Genomic DNA, 17,819 nt, shown 5'->3' with positions numbered 1-17,819 from the left:
ATGACCAGTGACACGGGATTTCCGAAGTGGACAATCATTCTCGTTAGTGAGTAATCACTGACAATGGTGACGCTAGCACAAAAAACAAAACTGTTAGTGTCTTTCCTGTTCCTCTGTGCTGAAGGTTATGGAGGAGAAAGTGAGGCCTACAGATGCTGGAGATCAGCATCGAGAGTGTGGGGCTGGAAAAGCACAGCAGGTCAGGCAGCAAATGAATGAGGTTCATTCCTGACAAAGGGCTTCTGCCCGAAACATCAATTCCTCTGCTCCTCGGATGCTGCCTGATCTAATGTGCTTTTCTTGTCCTGAAGGTTATGCGTGAAAAGCAGATAGTACTGCCAGGTTTGTCAGAAGAGAGGATTATTCAGGAGTCCTCAGGAATTAATCATTTATCTCTTGCCCTTAACACAAGAGAATAATCATGAGGGTATTAGAAAATATTGCTTTTTGCTTTCTGTTTCTCATTTATTCTTTTATTTATTAGCTTTTAGATAGGTTGAAGACAATTGGCTGAATCAGTGGTTGGAAACAAAGGTCAAGTGTTGAAACGTTTGGAAACATGTTCAGACAGGATTGGAAACCCCTGTAGAGTTCATCAAACCATGTCATTTAAAACAAAACCATGTTATTAGTGTGTCCTCCAGTCTTCACCTTACCAGCATTGAGTATGAAGGTGACAGATTGGGAGAGTGGGGAGAATTGCCAGTAAAGATGACGACAAATGAATGTGGGACTAATTTTGGGAAAGTGCTACTCATCAGTTACTTAGCTGCAAATGTTTTCTCCATTCACTACAAAGAAACCACTAATTAAATCATTCAGCAAGATTAGCAGTTTTTTATTTCAATTAGTACATTTAGCACCTTAACGGAAGACATTATTTTTTTCTGGGCAACTTTACTCCTGACCTGCTTTGTTGATGATTGAATTTAAAAGAGGAACACATTCTACCCAGAGTTTAAACATACCTTTTCAGAAAGAAAGAAATTCAAAGGAAGGAATAAAAATAGAAATGGCTGGAAAAGCTCAGCAGGTCTGGCAGCATCTGTGAAGAGAAAGCAGAGTGAACATTTCAGGTCAGGTGATTCTTCCTCAGAACTCAAAGGCAGGAATGTCTTCTCACATATTCTCTCAGGGGTCACCAGACTTGAAACGTTAACTATGCTTTTGTTCCACAGATGCTACCAGACCTGCTGAGTTTCTTCATCAATTTCTGTTTTTGTTTCAGATTTTCCACATCCGCAGGTCATTAAGTGCTTTTGTCTTTCTCGTTCGCTATATTGTTTTCCAAGGACACGTCATGAGGATTTGCAAGTCGTAAAGTATCAGCTACCGATAGCAGTGCTGACATCGCATTGAACAACTGCATAATCACACCAATGTTCGAAAAAACACAAAGAGGTCTGCAGCATATACATGAAAGTAGAAAACTGCCAATGCTAGAGATCTGTAATAAAATCAAACATACTAGCAAGGTGTAGCAGGTCTGCCAGTGACTGTGAAAAGCAAGAACAAAGTTAAAGTTTTGACTGACAAACTTTCAGAATTTTACACTGGAATGTTAGGCAGAATATTACATGATTACATTGGTGGGGAATTGGCCATCTTCCCAACTTAACCCCATTTAAACCTGGGGTGGGAAGGCTGTTGGGTGTGCGTAATTAAATTGCCAACTTAAATTTGTATATTTTCTTGGACCACCTATTGGCCGGAGTAACAATGCAGCTAGTCAGACTGTACTCTCAAGTGCAGCCTAACAGCTCAGTTGACACATCCTGTGGTGCAGGAGAGCTGGCAATGATCAATAAGGTCAGTCAGCAGCCTGGACAAAAGACGTAGGAAAAGATGGGGGGCTTATGCCTGAAACGTCGACTCTCCTGCTCCTCAGATGCTGCCTGACCAGCTGTGCTTTTCCAGCGCCACATGTTTTGATTCTGATCTCTGCAGTTCTTAGCTTCTTATAGGAACAGAAGTGGACCATTCACCCCCTCAAGCCTGTTCCACCCTTGACTAGGATTGTAGCTGATCTGACATTCCTCATTGTCCGTGGCTCGGTGGTTAGCACAGCTATCTGACAGCAGCAGGGACCCGAGTTCGATTCCGGCCTCGGGTGACTGTCTGTGTGGAGTCTACACATTCTCCCTGTGTCTGCTTGGGTTCCTCCAGGTGCTGTGGGTTCCTACCACAGTTCAAGGTTGTGCATGTAAGGTAGATTGGCCATGCTAAATTGCCCATGATGTCCAGGAATGTGCAGTCTAGATCGGTTAGCCATGGGAAATACAGGTTTACAAGGATGAGGACAGGATCTGGGTGGGATGCTCTTTGGAGGGTCGGTTAGACTCAATGGGCCAAATGATCCCTGACCCAAATTGTCTGTTTCTGTACTGTCAGAGTTCTGTGATACTAAATTAGCACTTTAGATAACTGCAAGGTGCTGTGTTTTGGAAAAGCAAATCAGAACAGGACTTATACACTAAATGGTATGGTCCTGGGGAGTGTTGCTCAACAAAAAGACCTTGGATGGCAGGCTTATAGCACCTTGCAAATCGAGTGGCAGGTGGATAGGCTAGTGAAGAAGGCGTTTGGTATGCTTTCCTTTATTGGTCAGGAGTATAAGAGTTGGGAGGTCATGTTGTGGCTGTCCAGGACATTGGTAAGGGCACTTTTGGCATATTGCATGTAATTCTGGTCTCCTTCCTATCAGAAGGATGTTGGGAAACTTGAAATGGTTCAGAAAAGATTTACCAGTATTGGAGGATTTGAGCTATAGAGAGGAGTAAACAAGCTGGGCCTGTTTTCCCTGGAGTGTCGGAGGCTGACGGGTGACCTTAGAGAAGTTCATAAAATCATGAGGGGCATTGATAGGATAAATAGACAAAGTCTTTTCCCGAATGTGGGGGAGTTCAGAACTAAAGGGCATAGAGCTTTAGGGTGAGAGGGAAAAGATATAAAAGGGACCTAAGGGACAACATGTTTATACAGAGGGTGGTGCATGTATGGAATGAGCTGCCAAAGGAAGTGGTGGAGGCTAGTACAATTACAGCATTTAAAAGGCATCTGGACGGTTATAGAGGGATATGGGCCAAGTGCTGGCAAATAGGACCAGATTAGATTATGATATCTGGTCAGCATGGACAAGTTGGACTGAAGGAGCTGTTTCTATGCTGTACATCTCTCTGACTCTATTCTGAGACTATGCCCCCTGGTCCTTGACTCTCCCATGAGGAAAAACATCCCACAACATTTAACTTGTCAAGCTCTTTAAAGAATTGCATATGCTTCACTGAGATCACCTCTCATTCTTCTAAGCTTCAATGAGTAGCGTCCCAACCTGTTTAGCCATACCAGGGATCATTGTAATGAACCTTCTCTATCTCCAATGAAATGATAAGGGGACCAAAACTGCTCACAGTGCTCCAAATGTGGTCTCACCAGTGCCTTGGACAGTTGCAGTAAGACTTTTCCAATTCTTGTACTCCAACCCCCTTGAGGTCAGAGTCAACATTCTATTAGCCTTCCTGATTACCTGTGTCCACAGGTCCCTTTGTGTTACAGCTTCCTGTAGTTTCCGCCAATTACATATTACTCTGGTCTATAATTCTCCCTTCCAAAATGAACAGTTTCATATTTTCCCACATGATACTAAATTTGCTCATTTTTTTGCCCAGTTACTCCCTATCAATATCTCTCTGCAAATTGTTTGGATCCCTTTCATAATTTTTGTGCTGTGTGCAAATTTGGCGACAGTACATTTGCTTCCTTGCTCACTAATATATATCATGAACAGTCACGTACTGATACTGCGGAATCTCACTGGTCACTGGGGGGTCATCAATTTTCTCCCCACTCGCTGTTTCCTGTCTATTAACCAATTCTGTACCATACCAATATCTTATGACTTAACCCGCTGTGAGGTGCCTTGTTGAATGCCTCTGGAAGACTAAATCCAACACATCTCCAGATTCCCCTCTATCTCTTCTGGTTGAGACTTCGTTGAAAAGCTCTAATTAATTAGTTAAAAATCACACAACACCAGGTTATAGTCCAACAGGTTTAATTGGAAGTTTAATTGGTGCTTCCAATTAAACCTGTTGGACTATAACCTGGTGTTGTGTGATTTTTAACTTTGTACAGCCCAGTCCAACACCGGCATCTCCAAATCTAATTAATCAGTCAGCTGCAATTCCTCTTTCAAAAAGCCACGGTGATTCTGCTTGATTAGATTATGATTTTCTAAACATTCTGCTATTATTTCTTTAATAATTGATACCTCTTTAGAGTTCAAATAGTGAAGCAAGTGATTTAAACTCACCAGCATTTTCTATGTTTGATATTTTCTTGAACAGCCTTTAACTTTGCGGTGTGCAAGATCAGACTGTGGCCATACGGGCTGGTCAAAATAATTGATTGATGATGAGCTTTGGTAAAGTGGCCATAACTTAAAGCATGATGGGAAATGTAAGCCAGCCTTGCTAAAGTGACTGCGTCAATCCATGTGCTGCAGAATCCAGACAGGCTGCAGCTGCCCACAGTCAGTTTGTAAACAAACCTGAATACAAACCTGAAGTTGAACTTGAACAGGACAATGGAATGTCGCACTTGGAACAATCAGGAGAATGGAGTCATTCGCCAGACAGGGAGTAGCTAGCCCCCTAAATTGGAGGAGGTTGTGTGCATCCAGCACATACCATAAGGGCCACCTGCCACTAATGTGCCAACACCTGGTTGGTTCTGATCGATCAGGGTAATCAAACCTGACCAATCCATTGGCAAATCGTTAAGACCCTTCCCAAAGGGGTGAGGAGACTCCGAAGGATCAGAATCACTGCAAAACCCCACTCAGAGCAGTAACTCAATAATAACCATCGAAAGAGAAGACACCTCCAAGACCATCGGAAGAAGAAGACATCACCACTTGGAGCCTGGCCAAGTTCTAGAGTGGTGGGATACAATCATGATGAAGAGCCTATACCTGACCAGTTGTGCTTTTCCAGTACCACGTTCTCCAACTCTGATCTCCAGCATCAGCAGTGCTCACTTTCTCCCATACGATCATACAAAGTTGTTAAAGGATAAGACAGTTTGTAGTGCTTATTGTTAGTATATTGTATACTTTACTATTCTAACATTAATTGTGGCAAATAAATTAGTATTATTGTGTATAACTATTAAGAGTCGACTCACAGATCTTTTGCTGAATATAAGAATTTAAACACTCTAGGTGGCAGGTACAACAAGTGGGCGTATATGTGCACTGGTCATTGAAGCTGGCAGGGCAGGTGGAGAGAGCAGTTAATAAAACATACAGTGTTCTTGGTTTTATTAATAGGGACAAAGAGTAGAAGAGCAAGGAGATGACGTTGAACTTGTACAAAACACTTGTTTGACCTCAGCTGGCGTACAGTAATGATTTTCAGATTAGAGGAGAAATGTAAATGGATTGGAGAAAGTCGGGATTTACAGAAAGGATTTTCAAGTTCTGAGGAAGGGTCACCAGACCTGAAATGTTAACTCTGATTTCTCTGCACAAATGTTGCCGGACCCGCTGAGCTTTTCCAGCAATATTTGTTTTCGTTGAAGGGATTTACAAGAATGTGTCCGGGAATGAGAAATTTCAGCTTTGAGGATGGGTTGAGGAAATTGGGACAGTTCTCTTCGGAGAGAAGAAACCTGAGAGAAGCTCTAGTTGAGATTTTCAAAATCATGAGTAGGCCAGATAGAACAGATAGGGAGAAGCTGTTCTCACTTATAAAAGAAAAGAGACAAGGCATAGATTTAAAGTAATGTGCAAACAAAGCAAAGGTGATCTGAGAAAAAAATCTTTTTTATGCATGCATGTAGTTAGGGTCAAGAATGCATTGCCTGGAAATGTCGTGAGGCTGGTTCAATTGAGGTATTCAAAGGAGCATTAGATGATTATTTGGATAGATATGGTGTGCAGGTATGTGGGGAAAGTTTGGGAGATTAGTGCTAGGTAATAGAACTGGTGATGGACTGAATGGTCTCCTTCTGCACCATAATAATTCTGTCGGTATTGAGTCGTGGCACAGCCCACTGAAGTACAATTATGCAAATTCAAGCAGAAGAAGTCTGTGCAGAAGGTCATAATCCAGGACAAAAGGTATCAGAAAACCGCAGATGGAAGAGTTGAATGTTCTTCTCAATGAGGAGCAAGTGAGGAGTCAACACATCTTAGGAAGTGAGAAAGTGAAACCTCCCAGGAAAGTGGTCACCTTAACCTTGAATGAAGTACATCAGGCAGTGGGCAAAAACAGCTTTAAAATGGAAATAATGCCTAAAATCATGTAACGGTTGGATGCATTTTCCTAGATTATGTACATAGAAGTTATTTACTTAAACACTAAATCCTAGTTGTAAATTGAAAATACAAAAAGCAGATGTTATTTTCATTTATTTCATATTTTACAAAATGTCTGAAACTAGACCTGATCCGGGCTTTGACATTTAAGTGTAATCTATAATCACAACAATGTCCCCCACCCACACCACACTCTGATTACTGTTTTCTGTCTCCCTTGGTCCTAAAACATGCGACAAGACAAAACAGCAAGGCCCATAGAGTGATAGTTTCAATTTAATTTCTTCCATTAATGCAAACTGACAAAAAAACATGCAAAGACCAAAAAAAACCCTGCAGATGTTGGAATCCAAAATAGACGCAGGAGGCTGGATGAACACAGCAAGCCAGGCAGCATTAGGAGGTACAGAAGTCGACATTTTGGGTGTGACATCAATCCTGAAGAAGGGTTACACCCGAAACGTTGACTTCTCCACCTCCTGATGCTGTCTGGCTTGCTGTGTTCTTCCAGCCTCCTGCTCATCTCCTAAAAAACATGCAGAAGCACACTGACGATAGGGTCCATGAAGATCAGAGTTCAAAAGGTTCACGAGGTATCTGCTATCTCCAGTGACAAATTGTGGGTAAGTGTGGGATCAGCAGATCAGCTGAATGCATAACTCTTGTTTTGAGGAGGAGAATTAACTTGTGTGGTGAAAAATGACAATGATTTTTTTCTTTTGGAAGATCTGTCCATGGACATATCAGCTGCTGATGGAGGTGAACATCTCACAGCCAAGGTTCCTGAGGGGGAGGGATGTCAAAAGGTCAAAGCTGACTGTTTCACAGGAACAAGAGAGGAAGATGAGCAATGCTAAATATGTCAAGATACAAATAAAGGGCATAATACTTTGATAAATGGTTTGGGACTGTTCTAATAAGATGTAATGAAAAATGGGGTGGGTTGATGGGATCTTGGAATTCAAAGATAAATCTAAATGTACTCAGACTTCAATCTTAACATTAAACCTGTTAGTAGTTGAGGAAGGAGAGACTTGTGATGTTTTGGCTGTGGTTGTAGGAGTCATTCAGAACTATTCAGAGGCAATAAATCTGCCATCTCTCCAATACACAGATAATAGTCATTATATCTACTTATAATGTTTTTTTTTCTGAACTCCTTGTTTATATATTTACATTTTTATTTAAATGCTGCAATTCAGTCTTGTTTATTTGATGGATTTGTTGTTTATGAGTCGTTCTGCTATATTTAAACATTCATTGTTTTTGATGTTCCTGTCACACATTTGCATTCAGCTCAATTCAGTGTTTTGAAAAGTTTTGTTAGCCTGACACTAATTAAAATGTTAAATATTTGAAATGATACAGAAGGAATATTTGATAGTATAATCTTTTACTTGAACAGCTGCAGTTCACCATCTTCAGGGTTTGGTATTGAGGTTACATCAGTGGTCAGGAAATTATTGGACAGATTCTTAGGGATAGGATATACTGACATTTTGAAAAAATATAGGTTCGAGATAGGCAGTATGGCTTTGTGCAGGGAAGATGGTGTCTCACAAATTTGATTGAGTTTTTTGAGGGAGTGACAAAAATGATTGATTAGGGAAGGGTGGTAGATGTTGTCTATTTGGACTTTAGCAAGGCCTTTGACAAAGTTTCCCATGGTCGATACAAAAGACAAAGTCACATGGAAGCTGCAGTGTGCTGGCAGGATGGCTATAGTTAGTCGCAGAAGACAGAGAGTGGTGGTATAAGGGTATTTTTCAGATTGGAATTCAGTGACCAGTGATGTTCCACAGGAGCTGGAAATGTGTTGCTGGAAAAGTGCAGCAGGTCAGGCAGCATCGAGGGAACAGGAGAATCGACGTTTCGGGCATAAGCCCTTCCTGAAGAAGGGCTTATGCCCGAAACGTCGATTCTCCTGTTCCCTGGATGCTGCCTGACCTGCTGCGCTTTTCCAGCAACACATTTCCAGCTCTGATCTCCAGCATCTGCAGACCTCACTTTCTCCTCAAAAATGTTCCACAGGAATCAATGCTGGGATTCCTGTTGTTTGTAATGTATACGTTGATTTGGAGGAGAATGTAGATAGCCTGATTAGTAAGTTTACAGATGACACAAAGATTGGGGAGGTGTGGATAATGAGAGGGATTGCCAAGCATACAGCAGGAAATAGACAGGCTGGAGACCTGGGCGGAGAAATGGCAAATCAAGTTTAATCCAAACAAATGTGAAGTGATGCATTTTGAATGCCAGAGGGAAGTATACAATAATTGGCAGCATCTTTAGTAGCATCAATATACTGGTGCATCAAGGCATACAGGTCCACAGTTCCCTGCAAGTGGCAGCACAAGTGGATAAGGTGATCAAGAAGGCAGATAATACGTTTGCCTTCATTAGTCAGGGCATAGAGTATAAAGATTGACAAGTCATGTTACAACTGTATAGAATTTTAGTTAGGCCACATTTGGAATATTCTGGTTACCACTATCAGAAGGATGTGGAACCTTTGAGGAGGGTACAGAAACAGTTTACCAAGAGGTTACCTGATTTGGAGGGTATTAACTGCGAGGAGAGATTAGACAAACTTGGTTTCTTATTACTTGAATGTCACAGGATGAAGGGTGATGTGGTAGAAGTTTATGAAATTATGAGAGGCTTTGTTCGAATGGATAGCCAGAGTCTTTTTCCCAGGGTAGAAGTGTCAATTATTAAGGGACATAGGGGTTTGAGGTAAGAGCGATAAGTTTAAAAGAGATGTGAGAGGCAAGTTTTTTTTTTTACACAGAGTGTCTGGAATGCAATGCCAGAGCAGGTGAAGGAGGCCTGTACAACAGCACGGAATCAGACCCTTCGGTCCAACCAGTACATACTGAACATAAATCCAAACTAAACTAGTCCCACCTGCCTGCTCTGGGACCATCTCCCTCAAAATCTTTCCTATTCATGTAATTAGCCAAATGTCTTTTAAGCTTTGTAATTTTACCCATTTCCACCACTTCTTCAGGAAATTCATTCCACATGCGAACCACACTCTGTGGAAAAAGAATTTCTTTCGCTTCATAAATCTCCCTCCTCTCACCTTAAAAAATGTGCCCCCAGTGTTGAAATCCTCCATCTTACAGGAAAGACAACTACCATTAACTCTATCTTTTTCTATCATTATTTTGTAAACTTCTATCAGGCCCCTTCTCAAATTCCTGCGTTTCAGTGGAAAAAGTCTCAGCCTATCCAGCCTGTTTTTTTAACTCAAAACATCCATTCCTGGCAACAGCCTCCAGCTTAATAATCTCCTTCCTACAACCGGGCGACCAGAACTGGACGCAGTATTCCAGAAGAGGCCTTTTGACTCAGAAATGAATAGGCAGGCAATAGAGGAAAATGGACCATGTAGAGGCAAAGGTTTTTCATTAAGAAAGGTATCACGTGTCTGCGCAGTAATGGTTGGCGGAAGGGCCCATTCCTGCACTGTACAGTTCTTTGAACATTTTGTTTTTATTTGTATACTCCTAGAGTCACCAAGCTAAGGTGGAGCATGACTCTTCTTTGGAGATCTTTGTGTATGCATCATGCCCTCTCTCTCTTTCTATCAGACAGTAAGGTTCTTGAAGTGTCGGTCGGTAAACATATTATTACCTCATTATTTACATCCACAAGACACACCTGGTACATTGATAGCTTATACTACTTTAACATTAGCTTATAGATGTCTTATCATATGTAATAACTAATCCATCACACTTTTAAAAAGCATTTTAAAAGATGCAAAGTACATGGACACGTATGTACTCAGAGTACATGCATCACATGGCTCTGTTTCATTTCTAAAAATCCACATTTTGTCAGAGATTGGCAAACATTAAATCTGCCACAGTGTGTGTCTATAGCTCCATTGATAAACATGTTAAACAGCGAGATTGAATGAAAAAGTTCAAACCATTCACACATCCATTTTTTGTTTTAAACATCTTGAAAATATACAGATGACACGAGCATCTAATTAAACACTCAAATCATTTTAACAGACCTTCTGGAATTCTGCAATGCAGCTGCTGCTTGACCCCTCTCACTTTACAAATCGGTTCCTCTGTCCCTACAACAGGAATAGAACTGTCCAGGCACATCAGAGCAATTTGCTGGCCAACTTCTGGACATTTACTCCAAATCTCCAAACTTCGATACTCTCTTCAATCTGGCAGCAATCAAGTGTGGGGTGCTGGAAAAGCACAGCAGGTCAGGTAATAACAGAGAAGCAGGAGAGTCAACGTTTCGGGCATAAGCCCTTCAAGATTCCTTTATTCCTTGAGTCAGAAATGTCGATTCTCCTGCTCCTCAGATCCCGCCTGACCTGTTGTGCTTTTCTAGCACCACACTCTCAACTCTGATCCGAAACATTTGCAGTCCTCACTTTCTCCTCCTCAATCTGGCAGCAGTATGGTCTCAGTTTAGGTGGGCAAGACTAATTTGTCACACGTTGACAGTGCCTGGCTGCACACCAGGATGTCCACAGGGTCACTGCACCACTTACATCCAGATTTTGTTGCCTCGGCTACAGGAAAATCTGGGACTTCTGATTTCAAAAAATGAGTTACTCAATTCAGCAAAAGTTTTAAAAACATGAAATCTTGACTTGCCCTTCTTTTAGCTAATAACTGAGAAGTTCACTTATTTCTTTAAAATATATCTGTCTCTCAGGCGATTGGAACAAATGTGTCTGACGTACAGAATATTCTTGGCATTTTCTACTTCTTTGAACAGGGATGGGCTATCAGGAAATAAAACAATGAGAAAGTGAGAACTGCAGATGCTGGAGATCAGAGTTGAGAGTGTGGTGCTGGAAAAGCCCAGCAGGTCAGGCAGCATCCAAGAAGCAGGAGAATCGACATTTTGGGCATAAGCTCTTCATCAGGAATGAGGCTTGTGGGCCAAGGGGGCTGAGAGATAAATGGGAGGGGAGTAGGGCTAGGGAGAAGGTAGCTGGGAATGTGATAGGTAGTTGAAGGTGCGGGTGGAAGTGATAGGTTGGAAGGGAAGGAAGGAAGATGGACAGGTAGGACTGGTCAAGGGGGTGGTGTTGAGTTGGATGCTTGGGATTGGGATAAGGTTGGGGGAGGGGAAATGAGGAAACCGGTGAAATCCACATAATCCGATGTGGTCACAAGGTTCCAAGGCAGAAGATGAGGCGTTATTCCTCCTGGCATTGGGTGGTTAGGGTTTGGCAATGGAGACAGCCCAGGACCTGCATGTCCTTGGTGGAGTGGAAGGGGGAGTTAAAGTGTTCAGCCACGGGACAGTGGGGTTGGTTGGTGCGGGTGTCCCAGAGATGTTCTCTGAAACGATCTGTAAGTTGGCGTCTTGTCTCCCCGATGTAGAGGAGGCCACACTGGGTGCAACGGAGACAGTAGATAATGTCTGTGGAAATACAGGTAAATTTCTGTTGGATGTGAAAAGATCCTTTAGGCCCTTGGACGGAGGTGAGGGGGGAGGTGTGGGCACAGGTTTTGCACTTCCTGTGGTGGCGGGCAAAGTGCCGGAGGTGTGGGGCATGGATCTGATGAAGGAGTCACGGAGGAAATGGTCTCTTTGAAATGCTGATTGGGTTGGAGAGGGAAATATATCTCTGATGGTGGGGTCTGTTTGTAGGTGGCGGAAGTGGTGAGGGTGTTGCGACATATGTGGAGGTTGATGAGGTAGAAGGTGAGGACTGGGGTGTCTGTCCGTGTGGTTAGAGGGTTGGGGTTCAAGGCTGGAGGTGTGGGAAGTGGAGGAGATGCGCTGGAGGGCATCGTCAACCACATGGGAAGGAAAGTTGTGGTCTGAAGAAGGAGGCCATCTGGGATGTTCTGTGGTGGAATTGGTCCTCCTGGGAGCAGATGCGGTGGAGATGGCAGAATTGGGAATAGAGTCATAGAGACGTACAGCATGGAAACAGACCCTTCGATCCAACCTGCCCATGCCGACCAGTTATCCCAACCCAATCTAGTCCCACCTGCCAGCACCTGGTCCATATCCCTCCAAACCCTTCCTATTCATGTACCCATCCAGATGCCTTTTAAATGCTGCAATTGTACCAGCCTCCACCACATCCTCTGGCAGCTCATTCCATACACGTACCACCCTTTGTGGGAAAAGTTGCCCCTTAGGCCTATTTTATATTTTTCTCCTCTCATCCTAAACCTCTGCCCTCTAGTTTTGGACTCCCCAAACCCAGGGAAAATACTTTGTCTATTTATCCTATCCATGCCCCTCATAATTTTGTAAACCTCTATAAGGTCACCTCAGCCTCTGACGCTCCAGGGAAAAAAGGCCTAGCATTTTCAGCCTCTTCCTTTAGCTCAAATCCTCCAACCCTGGCAACATTCTTATAAATCTTTTCTGCACCCTTTCAAGTTTCACAACATCTTTCCGATAGGAAGGAGACCAGAATTGCACGCAATACTCCAATAGTGGTCGAACCAATGTCCTGTACAGCCGCAACATCACCTCCCAACTCCTGTACTCAATACTCGGACCAATAAAGGAAAAGCATACCAAACGCCTTCTTCACTTTCCTATCTCCCTGCAACCCCACTTTCAAGGATCTATGAACCTGCACTCCAAGGTCCCTTTGTTCAGCAACACTCCCTAGGACCTTACCATTAAGTGTATAAGTCCTGCTAAGATTTGCTTTCCCAAAATGCAGCACCTCGCATTTATCTGAATTAAACTCCATCTGCGGCTTCTCAACCCATTGGCTCATGTGGTCAAGATCCGGTTGTAATCTGAGGTAACCTTCTTCGCTGTCAATTACACCTCCAATTTTGGTGTCATCTGCAAACTTACAAACTGTACCTCTTATGCTTGCATCCAAATCATTTATGTAAATGACAAAAAGTAGAGGACCCAGCACCAATCCTTGTGGCACGCCACTGGTCATAGGCCTCCAGTCTGAAAAACAACCTTCCACCACCTTTGAACCAATGCTGTATCCAAATGGCGAGTTCTCCCTGTATTCCCTGAGATCTAATCTTGCTAGTCAGTCCTCCATGGGGAATCTTGTCAAATGCCTTACTGAAGTCCATATAGATCACATCTTCCGCTCTGCCCTCACCAATCGTCTTGGTTACTTCTTCAAAAAACTCACTCAAGTTTGTGACACATGATTTCCCATGCACAAAGCCATATTGACTATCCATAATCAGTCTTTGCCTTTCCAAATACATGTACATCCTGTCCCTCAGGATTCCCTCCAACAACTTACCCACCATCGACATCAGGCTCACTGCCTATAGTTCCCTGGCTTGTCCTTAGAACTATTCTTAAACAGTAGCACCACGTTAGCCAACCTCCAGTCTTTTTACAGGAGGCAGGGTGGGAGGAGATGTAGGCCAAGGAGCTATGGGTGTTAGTGGGTTCATAGTAAATGTTCATGTTTAGTCAGTCACCAAAGATGGAGATGCAGAGGTCCAGGAAGGGGAAGGATGTGTCCGAGATGGTCCAGGTGAACTTGAAGTCAGGGTGGAATGTGTTGGTGAAGTTGATCAACTGTTCAACCTCTGCGTGGGGGCTGGGGAAATGAAAGTCTCGGAGGAGATGAAGGGCGTGGGTGGTGTCCTGAATGTAGGTGGACAGTTCCTGGACTAAGGGGGACAGGATTGTGTCAAGGCATGCAGAGATTAATTGAGTGGGGCGGGAGCAGGCTGAGACAATGGGTTGACCGAGGCAATTAGGTTTGTGAATCTTGTGTAGGAGGTATAACCAGGCAGTGCAGGGTTTGCAAACGATGAGGGTGGAGGCTGTTGGGTGGGAGATCCCCAGAAGTGTGAGGTTGTGGATAGTCTGGGAGATGATGGTTTGGTGATGAGAGGTGAGGTCATAGTCAAGGGGGCAGTAGGTGGTGGTGTCTGGCTTCAGCGGTGTAGAGTTTGATGTGCAAAACTACCACTGTGCTCCCATTGTCTGCTGGTTTGATGGTGCTTTTGGGGTTGGAGTGGAGGGAGTGGAGGGCTGTGCATTGTGAGAGTAAGAGGTTGGAGTTGGTGAGGCGGGTGGACAGGTTGAGGCAGTCTATACCACAGCAGCAGTGGAAAACAAGAGATCAAGGGCAGGTAATAGACCAGCACGAGGTTTCCAGGTGGATGGGGTGTATTGGAGATGGGAGAAGGGGTCCTCAGAGGGTGGGCAGGAGTCTTGATAGAAAACGTGAGCTTGGAGGCGGAGGAATAAATATTCAAGGTTGTAACGCGTGTCATTAATCCAGGAAGTAAAACAAATCAGCTTTAGTGTAATGTATCTGACACTTGGACATATGTTTGCTAGCTTTCTTTAATTAAATACTTGGTCCTTCTTCTCACCTGCACAACTATTTAATGGGTGGAATTAAAATGAAGAGGGCTCTATAATCTCCAATGCTGACCTTGCCCAATTTAACAAGCTCAGAAATTAAACCCATCCACTTCTTTGTTTTCTACACTCACCAGTATCCCTCCTTTTCTTGCAAAGTGAATTTCAATGTTGTTTATGTAAGAATTAGCCCAGCAGTTCCCTAATTTAATTGGATCTGGGAACGCCGAATATGTCTGGGTTGCTACCGTCCTTTGTACATCTCATCTGCAATCCATTCAGGACTACCATTTCAGTTCCATTGACAACAAAGAGCCTCAGCAATGACATGTGTAAGTACATAATCATTAAATTACCATAAATGAATTTGGATAACCTTATGTTGAGAGATGTTGATGTTGCTTTTTGATCTGATTCCAGAACTACAATGCTGTCATGTTTCAGTCAACATTTTGTTTCTTCTCATGGATTTTCTCTCCTGGGAGATGTTTTTAATGTTCACACATCAATTGAGCATTAACACAGAAGAGAAAACCTGCATGTATCTAGCACCTTTCATGATTTTAGGTTGCCCCCAAATCTGTCTGTAGCTAGCAAAGTGTTTTTGAAATGTAGGCTTTGAGGTGATGCAGAATATTGCCAGTTTGTGCACAGTGAAATCTCACAATTATCAATGAGATCATGAGCAGCCTCTTGCTGTGATCCTTTCTGTCTTCTTTCACACTCTTCTTTGTCAAGTTACCAAGGATGGTAACATTGAGCACAACACGTCCATCTTTCCATCAGTGAAGAATGGATGAATATTACCGTAATGCTTTCCTGGTCAAGATACAAGCTAGTCAATATGAGACAAGAAATATTTGATAACTCCTTTCCACTCTTTCTAATACCTAAGCACAAGAATCTGCACTGATAGCTTCTGGTTTGTGGTCTGGTTCCATTCTGAATATTACATGGATCCCTTTTCTGGTGACTTGAGACCTGTTCAGGATTGAAAAGTTTCCTTCAATCCATTAGTTACTTAAGTCTGACTGTGGCAGTTTTCTGCATTGCATTACAGTACACTCTACACTTGGAGACATGTACACTTCTCTCTTGTATAGGCCATTCTGGAATGTTTACAGGTGACTGCTGATGTCACTGTTGCATCATCATTCACATCACCATCTCCGAACATAACCATTAATCCATTACACTGCACTGCCATTCATGGTGCTAAGGACACCTGAACTCTCTTTCCTGTTGACTGGTTCATGGAATTTCTTTCAATGCAAACCAACCGAACAATAACCAGAATTTAGTACAACAGTGAGCCACCTGCAAACAATTCTTAACTGTCAGAATTATTACAGTTAGTTAAACATAAACTAATCCTACTTTCTTTTCAATGTGCAATAATAGAACTTAACCATCATGTGAGCTAGTGCCAAGCATGATGGCCAATTATAGGTTATAAGTTTGTAATCAACTTGAGTCTAGATCATAGTTGCGACTTGGTTTATTCTACTTTCACAAATTGAGTGGCCTTTGCAAAATAACGGACTCATTAATGTACAATATGGCAAGGTTACATTTATAGATTGCATTCAGTATGTCACCAATGAATTGGAACATCCTGTTAGCTATCGATGGTGCTATGGACCAGGCCAGACCCCCTCAAAACATTTCAAGAAAGAAACTTTGCTAGTTGTTTTAAGCAGGTGTGGAGTGGATATTCCAGGAGTGATGCAGTTGGTCAAACTGTTCAGTTTCAAACAAAACAGAATTTATTTGCAAGATTACCAAATGAAACACAAACAAAAGAGAACAAAATACAAAGTAACTTAACCTATCTGAAAACCTAATAGACCATCCTAACTTAATGATGCTGTTCCAAATACTTGCAAGAATCCCCATAAGCAATCCTTGGCAAGAAAATGTAAAATCAAACACAGGGTCTTACAGAAGCAATATCAGAGAGAGGGAGGAGCAGCATGGACGTGCTTCTTTGGGTCCAGCAGCTTTACCACTCATTGACTACTTTCAGTGAACAGCCAGAGCAAACCAGAGAAAGGATGAGCTGGGAGAACTGCCCACTCCCTTTTCAAAGTACAAGCGTTTTTTTTTAAAACGTCAAACAAGTAGTTAACACCCAGACATTTCAGAAACGCTGCTTTTTTGACCTCTCTGGAAAAGAAAAGCCAAGGATGGCATAACCTTGTAAAAGGAGGAACGTTGTCACAGATAGAATGAACAACCTGTACAAACATTACCTCTGCACTTTGAAGGGAGAGAAACAAAGGGAAAGCTTGATAAATATTGGGGCCCATTGTACTAACATAATAATGAGATAGTGAATGTGAATTCAAGCTAAAGATTCAACCTCAATTCCTAAGGAAGAAAATTAAGCCACTTGGAACAAGAATAGTATTCAATATGCAATAATAAAACTATATACTGCCACAGGACAGATGTTGTTAAACTTGAAAGGATCCAGAAAAGGTTTACATAACATTGCCAGGCTTAGCGGTATATGGAAAGGCTGAGTAGGCGGGGACATTTTTCATAGAATCCCGACAGCGTAGACATGGACCATTCGGCCCAACAAGTCTACACCAATCCACTGAAGAGCATCCCAGACTCCCCACCACCCCCATCCCATCCCTGTAACCCTGCATTTCCCATGGCTAATCCACACGTCCCTGGACAGTAAGAGGCAATTTAGCATGGCCAATCCACCTAAACTGATCATCTTTGGACTGTGGGAGGAAACGAGAGCACCTGAAGGAAACCCATGCAGACATGGGGAGAATGTGCAAACTCCATACAGGCAGTCATCTGAGGCTGGAATAGAACCCGGGTCCCTGGTGCTGAGAGGCAGCAGTGCTAACCACTGAGCCACCGAACAACCCAGAGCATCAGAGCCTGAGCGGTGACCTTATAGAATTTTATAAAATCATGAGAGGCATGGATAGGGTGAATAGCCAGTGTCATTTTCCCTGGGTAGGGGAGTCCAAAACGAGAGGGCATAGTTTTAAGGTGAGTGAGGAAAGATATAAAAGGGATCTAAGAAACAACTTTTTCACCCAGTGGGTGGTGCTTGTATGGAAATGAGCTACCAGAGGAAGTGGTGGAAGTGGTACAATTATGACATTTAAAAAGTACCTGGATGAGTAGATGAATAGGGAGGATTTAG

The sequence above is a fragment of the Chiloscyllium plagiosum genome, unplaced genomic scaffold (genome assembly GCF_037043375.1).
Source record: "Chiloscyllium plagiosum isolate Xiang-an unplaced genomic scaffold, Cpla_swu_hap1 HiC_scaffold_25, whole genome shotgun sequence".
NCBI classification, from domain to species: domain Eukaryota; kingdom Metazoa; phylum Chordata; class Chondrichthyes; order Orectolobiformes; family Hemiscylliidae; genus Chiloscyllium; species Chiloscyllium plagiosum.
This window is presented reverse-complemented; position numbering follows the sequence as displayed.